Source organism: Jaculus jaculus, chromosome 9 (assembly GCF_020740685.1).
Source record: "Jaculus jaculus isolate mJacJac1 chromosome 9, mJacJac1.mat.Y.cur, whole genome shotgun sequence".
Taxonomy (NCBI): Eukaryota; Metazoa; Chordata; class Mammalia; order Rodentia; family Dipodidae; genus Jaculus; species Jaculus jaculus.
Window position 1 is genome coordinate 38,833,839 of NC_059110.1, and position 13,619 is coordinate 38,847,457.

General features: G+C 39.9%; 2 protein-coding genes across 6 annotated transcripts in view; both read left to right on the top strand.

Annotated features, from left to right (window-relative positions):
- The window catches only part of Soga3 (SOGA family member 3), a 56,442-nt gene extending 47,891 nt beyond the window's left edge, over nt 1-8,551 (top strand). For 2 of the 3 annotated variants that reach the window (XM_004651223.2, XM_045158305.1), the window contains exon 8: nt 6,546-8,551. The gene's annotated coding sequence lies outside the window, so the exon portion shown is untranslated. The remainder of the gene's footprint in view (nt 1-6,545) is intronic. The other variant, XM_045158304.1, reaches the window with a different exon arrangement.
- The window catches only part of Kiaa0408 (KIAA0408 ortholog), a 34,693-nt gene that overhangs the window by 196 nt on the left and 20,878 nt on the right, over nt 1-13,619 (top strand). The gene's annotated exons all lie outside the window — the stretch shown is intronic.

Genomic DNA, 13,619 nt, shown 5'->3' on the forward strand with positions numbered 1-13,619 from the left:
CACATCTTAATTTGTAATCTTAACAAATAATTGGTAGGTTAACTGTAAAAATGGACTACATCTCATAATTATGTCTTAGTAGTTGAATATTATGAAAATTCAAAGCTGGACATCCATAAGTCACATTTCCAAAAATCATATAAAGTATCATGGCTTTAAAAATCTATCTTTGATAATAGGTAGATTTATAAAGTATACTGTTAGTGTTTCAGGCCAACATGATAGTTAACATTCAATAAATACCTACAAAAATATAGTGAACTGGGCTGGAGAGATGGCTTAGCAGTTAAGACATTTGTCTATGAAGCCTAAGGACCCATGTTTAATTGTATGGTACCCACGTAAGCCAAATATATAAGGTGGTGTATGCATTTGGAGTTCATTTGCAGTGGCTGGAGGTCCTAGCATGCCTCTTTTCTCTCTCTCTGCCTCTCCCACTTCAAATAAAAATAAACTTTTAAAAATATTAAATGTGTATACATATTACATATATATATATTTATTATATAATTATATACATATGTGTGTGTATATATATGTATGTGTATATATATATGTATGTGTGTGTGTGTGTGTATATATATATATATATATATATATATATATATATATATATATGTGATGAAATGTGGCTCCTGTGCAAAGTACTATGATAAAAGTCTAATGTGTTCTAACTGTAGAGATGTATTTGGAAGCATGAGACTGAACTTTAGTTAATTGAGAGACTAACTATTCCCATCCTATTGAATTTCACCAGCTTTCTATCAAATCATCTATTTCTATATTTACTTCTTGTACTTGGAGCCATGTAAGTTAGTTGACCTTGTTGTCTGGAGTCCTAGTTTTAATTGCCATACAGAACTGCCTTCAAAGCAGGAAATGTGCTACAAATGTAGAATATCTTGGGAGGGAAAAACTGATACAATATCTAGAATTTCATTAAGGCACAATCCAAGGCCAGAAAGTAGTTGGTGAACCTGAGTAACCCACCACCTCATGTATACCTAAGGTGGCTCTGTGTACCAAAGATTGTTTTCTGTCTGTCTTTTTGGTAGCTTTCCACTGGAAACCTGGAATGCACAGATATCACCCAAAGTTCAGAAATTCCAACCCTGTAGCTAGATGTGGAAGCACATGTGTATAATACCACCACTAGGGAAACTGAGGCAGGATTATGAGTTCATGACCAACCTGGAGTACATATAGAGAACTCACAAAAAAGGGGGGGAAATCCAACATGGGTTGGTTTGTGGATGTGAAAATCTATGAGATAGTATCTTGGCCACAGCAAAACATTGGGGAAAGTTTTGTCCTGCTATGAAAGTATGGGTAATGTCCTTTACTGTTTTTTATTAAGTAGAAAGTTGTATGGACACAACATATGTCAGCACCATCATTTCCCTCCTCCCTGTGCCCATTCTGTACAGGGCCCTCCTCACTGGGATTGCTGGTCTTCCCCCTAAGTTTTCAGGTTATGAGATGTGGGAACATCAGTCAGTCATTGTAGGGGTGGGCAGTGCCTCTAGACATTCCCTTCTACTCTATGGCTCTTACATTCTTTCTGCCCCCTCTTCTACAAAATTTCCTGGGCTGTGGGTGTGTTTTAAGTCTACTTTAGTGTTGAGCTCTCAGCAGGTTCTGGAGTTGTGCTTGGTGCATTTTGAGTGTCCTCAGTGGCTGTCTCCAGCACCCTGCCCCTGGTTGACAGGCTCGCTGTTGAAGCAGCACTATTGCTCATCTTGTCACTTCCTCTGTGGTTTCACCTGGGCCCTGGCCATGCGCCAGGTGATTTGTCTCCTTGTTCTGGCTGCCTTCTAAAAAGGAAAAACAGATTCTCCAAAGGAGACTTTGGGTCAGCTTAGGTTTAGTGGGATAATAAGCATTATTAAGAGAGATTTTGATGGGTGTAGCCTCTCTTTGGCTAAAGATTAGTGAAAGCTTCTTGCTGGAGTCCAATATTTTGGTCGCAATAAGATTCTGACTTGGTTTCCAGTTCCTTTCTACTGAGTGGATCTCTTAGCTAATCAGAGCACCAATGGTTACACACCTAGGCCAGGTGCCACTCTGCTGCACGGCATGTCCATCTTGTCAGGCTGGTTGCTTTTGTATAGCAGTGTGCCCTGTTAGCACACAAAGTTGTTGGCCATTTTCTCTCAGCAGCTCATGTAGCACAGGCAGACCATCTGGGGACCGGCCTCCTTCCAGATCTCTCAGTGTTGTGTTGGCAGCACCTGGTGTCTTCAGCAATAGGGTCTGGGTAATGGCCTTTAAAACCTCAAAGCTTGGGCTAGAGAGATGGCTTAGTGGTTAGGGCATTTTCCAGCAAAGCCAAAGAACCCAGGTTCAACTCCCCAGGACCTATGTAAGCCAGACGTACAAGGTGGCACATGCATCTGGGGTTTGATTACAGCGGCTGGAGGCTCTGCCATGCCCATTCTCTCTCTACCTGCCTCTTTCTCCCTTCCCCACTCTCTCTCTCTCAAAAATAAATAAAAATTAAAATTAAAATATTTTTTAAATTCTAAAGCCTTTCCCTGCAAAGGAGTTTCAATCAACTATTAATGCAAAAAACGTATTTGGAGTGGTTGAGTTCAGCTTCACTGCTGCTGCTCCCCATCGCCTTCGTCCTGCCGTTCCTTGAGGAGGGGTTGTGTTACTCAGATGTTGAAATGAGTAAATGCATGTTTAAATATCTGGCTTTTATTTGTTTTGTATGTTTTTGTTTTGTTTTGCAGTATTGGGAATCAAACCCAGGGTCTTTCACTTGCCAGTCCAGTGCTCAGCCACTGAGCCATAGCCCCAGCCATATCTGGCTTTTATTCCTAGAGATTCAAGGACACTGAGGGTTAGGTAGAACTTCATGACAAAAAAGAAAATGAAAATGAGATAAATTCTATTCTTGGTCAAATTGCCTTAGCTTGGTGTGGTAGCACATATCTGTCATCACAGTGCACAGGAGGCTAAGGTAGGAGGATTTGCCATGATTTGGAGGTGAGTTGTGGCTACATACTGAGTTTAAGGCCAGCTTAGACCACACTATGAAACTTCTCTTAAAAACAAACACCCACAAACAACAGAAACAAAATGAAACAATTTGCCTCTCAGAGATAAAACCCAAAATCGGCCTGCTAGATTTTTTAAAATCTTTTTTAAATCAGAGAGCGAGAGAGAGAGAGAATTGGCATGCCAGGGCCTCTGACCACTGCTGTTGAACTCCAAACGTGTGTGCCACCTTGTGTGCATGTGCAACCTTGCATGTTTGAGTTGCATTGTGTGTCGGGCTTACGTAGGACCTGGAAAATTGTTACATGGATCCTTAGGTGTTGCAGGCAAGCACCTTAACCACTAAGCCATCCCACCAATCCAAGTCTGCTAGATTTTTTAAAATTCTTTTTTAATTTTTTCTTTCCTTTTTAAAAATATATTTTATTGAGAATTTTAATACATTAACGTAGTACAATTTGACCATATTCCCATCCTATCCTATCCCCCCTCCCCTGCCCCTATTCCACTGAGCATCTATCTACCTGTTTCCAAGTAGTCCTTCTGTTTTGATGTCTTATTCTTTATTTATTTATTTATGGGAGAGAGAGAAAAAAAATAGATGTTTCAGGATCTGCAGCCACTGCACATGAACTCCAGATGCATGCGTCATCCTGTGCACCTGGCTTATATGCATCATGGGGAATCAAACCTGAGTCCTTTGGCTCTGTAGGCAAGTACCTTAAATACTAAGCCATCTCTCTGGCCCTTATTCTTTATTTTATTTCATTTTATCTTATCTTATCTTATATCTCATCTCACCTCCCCCCCATTTCACTGAGAGCTCTCCTCAGTTGGCTTATTGGTATTCACTGTGGGGTCATGAAGGCCTCAGTCAGGTTTTTGTTTGTTTGTTTTGAGACAGTTTCTTACTCTGTAATTCAAGCTGGCCTGGCCTGTAAGTCACTATGTAGTTCAGGTTGGCCTCAAACTCATGATCCTCCTACCTAAACCTCATGAGTTCTGGGATTAAAGACCTGACCCATTAAGTCTGCCTATTCTGCTAGGTTTTTGATAAGTCTCCAGGCCACCATATCAAAGAATCTGAAAATGAATGCATGGAAGATGAAATTTATCTGAAATGCCTATGTCACTTGTAGTCAGAGGTCTCAGCTACCTACAGAGCATTTGGAAATATATAGAAGTTGCTACAGGTTGTCTCAGTGACTGGGAAGTTCTTTTGTAGTTAAATGGAAGGAATTAGAACCTTAAGTTCAAGCTTCCCCTGCAATTCAATATTACAAATAATTCTTCTGCTCAAACTTGTGATACTGTGTCTAAAGAAACATGGTGGATAGTGTGCTTGTTCACTCCTACTGTCATGTGTGGCCGTAAGAATTGGCTTTGGGATTTTGTTTCTTTGTCATGGGAAGAATCAATAATTAAATATCTGCATCAGTATTTCTCATCCCTAGCAACTCATCAGGATTTCTTGGATGTTTTGATAATTGAAGCAGGACCTACCCATTCTTAATTGAAATTGAACATATGTGGATAAGCATTTGTCTTTGTTAACTTCCCAGAAACATTGCTTCAGATATGTGAGTTATCCAGTTGTACACACTCAGTCTATCTGTGGCCCTAGCAAAGGTTCTGATAAACCATGAGTTTCAGAGTATATGATCATTGGTTGTCTAGACTTGAGTAGATTTTAAAATATTTGTTTTTATTTATTTATTTGAGAGTGACAGAGAGAGAGAGAGAAAATGGGTGTGCCAGGGCATCCAGCTACTGCAAACAAACTCCAGATGCGTGCACCCCCTTGTGCATCTGGCTAACGTGGGTCCTGGGGAATCAAGCCTCAAACCAGGGCCCTTAGGCTTCACAGGCAAGTGCTTAACCGCTAAGCCATTTCTCCAGCCCTGGTGTTGTTTTTAAAAACTCTCTTTTCATTAATGGAAGTCGTCAAAAGCAACAAAATCATCAGAGAAGACAAGTAGGAGTAGCACGTAAGGGAGAAGCAAGATGAGTAGATTGAGAGTCCTCATCGGTACAGACAGGAAAGTATACACACTGAATGAAAGCCTCATGGTGGTCCAGTGTGTGATTACTGCACAACTCATAGGCACTCTTGTAGGAACAGAGTATTTACAATGGTGATGCACATACCTCAGGGGAAACTTGAAAACTGGATAAAGAAGGAGAGGTGTCTGGGCTAACCAAACACCAGCCATACTTATACATCTCCTTTTGGTAATTATGGTAATATGAACTCATAAGACATTGATTTTATATAAGAACTTCAGGTGAATCTAATTTACCATTCAGACCCTCTGTAAACAGAAAACTTTCAAGATATTGGGAAAAGAAATCACACTGAAACAGGACTGGCTTGACTGCTGTTCATACGCTCAGTGGCCTTGGGATCCCTCGGTCAGCACCTTTGAATGCAGGAATGCAAATTTCAGACCTAAGGAGAATATTTCCAACTCTACCCTTCCCAGTGCCAGTCAGGTTTCTAGTTATTGTGAATGTGCCAACACATGACTCCATCTTGCTATGGTATTCCATGAGAAATGCATCGGGGTCAGGCACTCAGGTCCCCAAGGCACAGACAATAAACTTGGGGAGGGTGTTGGTGAGTGGAATGTGGTCTCAGAAAACTTCCAGTAGGAACAAAGAGACTTTCTCCCTGGCTCTCAGGCTCTTTGTGGAAGCCATTACTTAGAGTTTGTCTCTCTTACACTACAGAACCTAGAGTTGGGAAGAGAAGTTAGTAAAAATGTGTCTGAGAACCTCTGAATGAGAGCAGCCAATAGCTCCTTATCCTCCTCTTTCATTCTAATGCTCACATTATTTTTGTTGCATTAAGCTAGTTACCAAAAAGCAACCAGGCTTCTTTGTTCAAGGACACAAAATCCCCCAATTACTGAGACAAAGGATCTTCTATGTACACCTTTGAAGTTTGGTATGTAAACATTACACTGGAAATAAACTTTAAAAACTTAAAAAAAAAAAAAGCTTCCCTTGCATGGCACATTGCTGGGCATAGGAAGGAATGTCCTTGTGAATTTAGCCTAGATTTAAGAGAAAAATAATTTTCAGGGTTATTTTTAAACAAAACTGAGTGATACTCATAAAACAAAGGAAATCAGTTCTGAGTCTGGAATGTGTTATCGCCTGTATCCCAGGCTTCTCTCCAGCTTGTGTGCTGCAGTGGGATGTGCTGTTAAATCATCTGCTACTGAAGCTAAAATGTCAGGTTGGCAGCTCAGCCTCCACTCCAAATTTCCATGCAGTGTCTGGCTGTGTTTTCATAGAACTATAGTGTCACCTGGTAGCATCATGGGTTGGGCCAGATGCCCTATGTGAATGTAGAGGATGAACACATAGAGAAACATAGAGAGAAACTAACATTCTTAAAGTAATGGAATTGAGAAAAAAAAAATTAGGAACAGTATGGCTAAAGATATAACTGCTTAGATCCTAGTTATAAGCAAAACAGGTATGGTGAAAAACAGTTTTAAGCATGTTTGTAATTTTGATATGATTTTTTTTTGTAGCTGTTGTAATTCCCTTCTCATTGCTGAGACAAAGCATCCAACCAAAAGCAGCTGATGGAAGGAAAGTTTATTTGGGCTTATAGTTTCTAGGGGAAGCTTCATGATGTCAGAGAAAGTATGGCATAAGCAGGGTCTAGAAATCACTTCTCCCACAGCAGGTGAAAAACAGCAGCAGGTGAGTGAGCTGAACTCTTGCAAGAGAGAACTGACCATAACATTCCCAAGCCAGCACCCAGAAACATAAGCAAGGCCCCGCCTCTCAAATTGCCAGCAGCTGGGAACCAAGCATTCAGAAGCCATTATTTTATGGTGGACATCTGACTCAAACCACCATAGAAGTGGACTTCCTTGAAGATACATTTTGATGAAATACATATTTCAAGAATGTGTCCTGTTATTCTCAGCAGTCAACCTGTAGAATTTCAGAGAGAAACTCATGCAAAATAAGAATGTTTTATGTCCTGGCCATACAACAATGAATGCAAAGAATCCCAGATGTTTCTAACATTGCTTTTATATTACTCAGTTAGGAGATGGAGAAACAATGGTGGCTCTTTTTCTGTTGGTCATTTTGAAAATATGCAGTGTGGCACTCTGAAGGCCTGTGATGGGGAACTTAATACATTTTCATTCATGCCTTCTCTTTTGTGGGATGACTCTGATTATGCTTGTGACTTTAGAAGGAGTACAATTGATAAGTAGCTACTAGTTTGAAGTTACTGATATTTTCAAAAAGTGCGTGGATTCCAAGTAGTAGGGTAGAACCAAAATAGCTGAAAAAGAAATCGCAAAGTTATAGAATATAATTATAGAATAAATTACTTCAGTGGCATCTAATACAATATGCTCTAAGGGTCAGCCACAGCCACTTTGGCAGAGATACTGAATACCTATTCTTTCCTTCCTGCACTGGACCGTCTCTTTCTTGTATATATACTGCATTGCACTCTCTGTTCTTTTTCTATTTTACTTTTCCATTAAGGACCTTTGAAGTGTTCATGGGCAAACTTCCATGAAGGCATTGCGTTTACAGGCCTCTGAACTTTCCCACTTGCCTTGACCTTGGGGGGTGGGTTTGACTCACTCTGTAGAAAGCCATTACTAGAGTGTGAAGCCATAGGTGATAATGAGTGTGACTTTGAGCCTTTCTTTCTGTACCCTCACATTCCTGTGCCCAGATATTTTATTGTAACCTTCTCACAAATATCAGTTCTTCACACCTGGGCACCATGTGATCAAAATCTAGCATGTTTCTCCTGCTGTTCTCGACTTGGGTCTTACCTCCCCTTCCCCACTTAATCTATAAATTAAACAGGTGAATTTTCCCACGTTCCCATTGAAGCTTATCTATTTTATATTACTCCTTCCAGTGTTTCTAAGTGATGGCAGTTCTCTGCCATAGTGCGAATAGCCAGTAATTGGCCTCCTTTATTACTGTCATTAGAAGACAACGCCTAGAAATAAGATCCTGTAGCCCAGAAGTGACAACTCTAAGATTTCTGGAAGAAGATATATGTGGGCTTGTCACTATCTAGGACACTAGAGATAATTCCTCATACTACAAATCATACCTATCAAATGCTCTGCCTCTCTTAACTATGGTTTTCTGCTAGAATATCATAACAGAGAAATGACTCAGGGTGGCCCTCTTGTGGTGAGTGGGCATTCCTAAGGCTCTTTTCTGGTCACCAATAGGGAAAAACAGGCGTGGTGGCACAAACCTTTAATCCCATCACTGGGGAGGCAGAGGTAGGAGGATTGCCATGAGTTCAAGGCTACAATCAGACTCCATAGTGAATTCCAGGTCAGCCTAGGCTAGAATGAGACCACACCTCGAAGAAACAACAACATAAAATAGAGAACACTCGAATTATTCTGGCGTTTTTATTTTACTATCATTATCAACATCTTCCAAGTCACAAATCTGTAAATAACACAATGGTTAAAATGAATTTGAAAAATGTAAGGGCAGTGTCTCTACTTTTAAATAAAACACATTTCTCAAATATGTTATGGTTTTGTTTGGAATTTGGACCAGCACTTGGTGGGGGGGGGAATAAAACCTTGATAGGTTAAGTGAGTTTGGGGGCGAATATTCCTGACATCTGGAAATGCCTACACATAAGCCCTGTGATGTATCTGTTTGGCTAAAATATCTATTGACATGTCACCAGTTCTCAGAATAGGAACCAGTATTCCATGATAATAAGGGAAAACATCCAACCTCGGGGGGCAGGGAGAGCATTAGCTGAAGCTTAGTAGTCCAGGTAGAAACTTCTAAGGACAATGAATACTTTGGGTATAGCCATCTCAGTTATACCCAGAAACAGAGCCTCAGATATATTGTTGCAGTCCGTTTCGCATTGCTGGTAGAAATCACCCAACCAAGAGTAGCTTCTGAGAAAAAGAGGTTTATTTTGGCTTATAGGCTCCAGGGGAAGCTCCAGGATGGCAGGGGAAAATGATGGCATGAGCAAAGGGTGGACATCACCCCCTGGCCAACATAAGGTGGACAATAGCAACAGGAGAGTATGCCAAACACTGGCATGGGAAAACTGGCTATAACACTAATAAGCTCCCCACTAACAATACACTGCCTCCAGCAGGCATTAATTCCCAAATATCCATCAGCTGGGAACCTAGCATTCAGAACACTTAAGGTTTTAGGGGACACCTGAATCAAACCACCACATATATCAAATTATTGTTTGACCATCACACACTTGAAACTCTGCTTTTCCAGATCTCAGAACATAGGACCATATTTGGCAATAAAAAATAAAAAATTCTGGACCTCAACAAAGGTTGGTCTGATTCAAAAAATTCAAAGTAGGATGGAAAGGCCCATATTCCATCTTTATGTTATGTATAAATCTGTTGGGTTGCAGTGTGTGGCCATGGCTAACAGCAACACTGAACTGTGCATCCCAGAATGGGATGCTGAAGTGACCACCAGATGGACACTCATATTTCATTGTAAATTTATTTTAAGGTACCAGACACTCAGGATGTGAACAGGCACACTGTAGTTCACATTTTGGGGAATCTCTAGAGCTGATGGAGTCTTTTGAGGACAAAGATTTGTCTTCCTCTTCTCAAATCCCCATGATTGGTCTAGCAGAGGTGCTGCCCACAAATGTTCATAAATAGAATGTTAATTGAAGTACCCCTGATTCTCCTTACAAATTGAAGACAAGTCAATACTAAAGAGCTCTATTAAACAACTGAGATCATATATGTTAATGTACTTTAACAACTTAGATATTATTCTAGAAGGACTAATGACTTAAAATATTTCACCTAAAATAGTTTCTAAACTTTAACCTGAAAAGAGTAAGCACAGATTTTCAGTCACTTTTTCTCATTACTTCTATGCCCTTTCTTATGAAATAGAAACATAGTACCCCTTTTGCTGTTAAATATGTTTGAATAGTAAAGGAAGGAGAAAGTTTGAAAAGTTGAAACATCACTTAGAGATCTATATTTAAAATAAAATCAAAAGCTGAAGTTTTCCCTCCTTTGAGCTTTTTGAATCAGACCATCCAGAGTTGATGTCCAGGGCTTTGAATATTTTTTTTCTGCCTAATTTGGTCCGGTGTTACAAGCAAGAAGTCAGAAACCACTTAGTCTTTAAACAGCCAGATAGGCCTGGCACACGAAGATCCAAGTGAGTGTTCTGTGATGCTTCACAGTACCCAGTGGACAGAAAACTATGGAGCCTGATGTGTCATGTTTAAGACCATACTAATGTGTGGACCTTTAGATCTTTTCAACTATGCTAAAATTCTTTTGTATTTGTATTCTGATTCAGAATTTTTATTAGCTAAGGACACCAGCCTTCTGTATCATCAAACACTCAGCTATAAGATGTTCATACCATATATGATGGATACAGAATAATCACCCTCATTTGGACATAGAAGAAAACTGAATATAAATTTGACAAAGCCAGGTGTCAACCTCGACTCCTGTCACAGTCAAAACTTATCTCTGGGTTTGGTTCCCTTCCCTTGAACTGTCAGGAATGTTAAACTTCGAGCCACTCTAGCAGAAATAAAGAAAACTGGATTCTATTCTTGGCACCCTTAGTGAGTAGCTTTGTAACTTTGAGCAGATGACTTCACACTGGGGCCTGTCCCCCCACTGCAAGATGAGAAGGTTAGCTAGCTGATTTCAGAGGCTCTTTCTGGCTCTAAAATTATGTAAGTCTGGAAACACCTGCTAGTGACATTTATGTGTTCAGTAGCCCTCTTTCACCCTTTCCCAAGCGGTCTCATTATGGTTGAATATTGTCATTTAGTACATATTTTGTGAATCATTTTCTATATTGTTTCATAGTAGCTAACATGTTTCCATGCATTTTTATTAAATATTATCACATTCCTATACATATCCATTATACATGGAAAATGGGTTGTTAGATTTTCAGGTAGGACAATTATGCTTATTTATAAGCCATAGAACGATAACTTGGGGGTGTTTTATGCTTTAAAATTTAATCGTTTGGTTAAAAGCAACCTAGTTTACACAGAAAAATTCATGTTTCCCACATAATTTTTAGTAATTATAATACCTACTTTAAAATGCTACACAGTTTAAGATATTCAAATATCACTGTGTTACTGTAGGGCTGAGGGTCTGTCAATCCATTTGCATCATGTACATGACTATGGGAGTTCTTAAAATACTCTTAACATTTTTATGAAAATGATCAAAAGCTTTGCTAATGGTTACTGCCTTTGTGTACTATCATCTAATTGACATACATCTTTTGCATGTGAAACATGACATGGAAGTTACATTATGTATATAAGTATACATACACAAATAGTCATTAAAAGGGGCTAGTAATGCTAGCATAAATGGTAAACTTAGAGTGAAGGTTTTGTCAAAAACAACCTACAATGTAAGATCAGCTTTCCAGGATAGAAGTTGGTTAAGAGGATCTGCAACAAGCATTTACTTAGGATGGCCATGGGGGGGGGGAACCCAACGATGTTGAAATAGGCACAACTGAGTAACACTGAAGTGTAGTTCAATGTAACTTTTCCTGGAATTTACACATATCTAAATTTCTGATAGTACTGCAGAGTCTTCAATTGACTGATGAAGGACACACAGAAATCAAAAGGTTTAAAGTGAGAGAGACTAGAGGAACAGTATTATTTGACAGCTCTGGTTGATACTTCTGAGCAACAAACTCACTCTGCCCCACTGCCCAGAAATTCCTTTTGTTTGCATTAGTACCTGAGGCAAGCAGGAATTAGCTGCCACTGTGTACCTCTCACTCTTTGCATCTCCTCATCTCTTACTAACGCACGAAGTATGTGTTGCAGTTGCTTTCACATTGCTGGCACAAAACCCACATCTAAAAGCAGCTGATGGGAGGAAAGTTGTTTATTTTGGCTTGTAGACTCAACGGAAAGCTCCATGATGGCACAAGAAAGGATGGCATGAACAAAGGCTGGATGTCATCTCTACCACAGCAGGTGGAACCCCACAACATGACAGTGAGCCATACATTGGCAAGGGGAAGCTGGATGTTACAATCATAAGCCTGCTCCCTATCACCCACCTCCTGGAGGCTCTAATTGCCAGAGTGCCTTCAGCTGGGGACCCAGCATTCAGAGCACATGAGTTCTGGGGGAAACACCTAATTCAAATTATCACATTAAGTATGTGTGAAGAAAGAGGGCTGGAGAGATGGTTTAGTGGTTAAGGTACTTGCCTGCAAAGCCTAAGGTTCCATTCTCCAGGTCCCATGTAAGCCAGATGCACAAGGTGGCACATGCATCTGGAGTTTGTTTGCAGTGGCTAGAGGCCCTGGCATGCCAATTCTCTCTCTCTCTCAGAAATAAATAAAAATAAATATTTTTTAAAGGCTCAGGATCACACAGTTAAAGGTCACCATAAAATTGAAACTTAGATCTCCGTGACAAGTTCCAGGGTCTCCAATGAGAAGAACTGGCTCCAAGTCCTCACATTGGTGTGTTTCTATGAGCCTTGGCAAGATACTTCAGCTTTCTTCGACAGGGCTATAAGATCTAGTTAATAATATCTGAAGCACAGTTGCTAAGGGGATAAATTGAGATAAAGATCTGTTGGAAGTATTTAGCATGGAGTCATTCAGAAAGCTTCCTCCCACGAAATCACTATTACTGCTGTAACTGTTACATGATAGTTGCTATTGTGTTGAGATTATGAGATTAGGCTCTATACACAGAAATAAATTTAGTTTAGGAATGGAGAGATAGCTTAGTAATTAAAGGTACTTGCTTGCAGAGCCCTCCAGCTCAGGTTCAATTCCCAGTATCCACATAAAGCCAGATGTACAAAGTGGCACATGTATCATGCGTCTGGAATCCGTTTGCAGCAGCAAGAGGCCCTGGGAGGCCCATTTTCTCTCTCTTTTCCCTTCTCCCTCTCGAGTAAATAAAACAAGAAATGTTTATTTCAGTTGTCCTACATGTATTAAAGGTCTACTAAGAGCAGGGTATGGTGGCTCACACCTGTGATCCTAGACCTTGGGAAGTTTAGGCAGGATGGTTGTCTCAAGCTAAGCACAGCGTGAGCTGTAGCATGAACCTTGTCCAAATTAATAAATAAATACTACTATGAACAGTTCAACATTTTTAAATATTTTCTCTACCCCTGTAATAGTATCTGGAAGCAAAAATAATGTGAAAGTATTGTATGCTTGAAAGACCATGCTGTGACCGTGCAGAAACTTAAACTTGAATGCAAGACTCCTTCATTTAAACTTGAGTGCAGCTTATTTGATACATTAAATGTAAAGTTGCTCTGTAGTCTTTTTTGACTAAAGTAAACCAAAGTTGTGAAGTTAACCCATCAGATGCATGTGTGTGTATATGGCCACACATTTAAAAAATGGCATAAACAAAACAAAACAACAACACACACACATATACACACACAAATAAATAAAAACACCTAGAAATGATTCTGGAGGCAAATTTTCCTGGCATTTTCAGAACAGGGTTGTATTCTCTGGCTCAGACTTTTCCATATCCTTGAGCACCTCTGTTTTCCTGTTGAAGCGGCAGTATGTGGGCA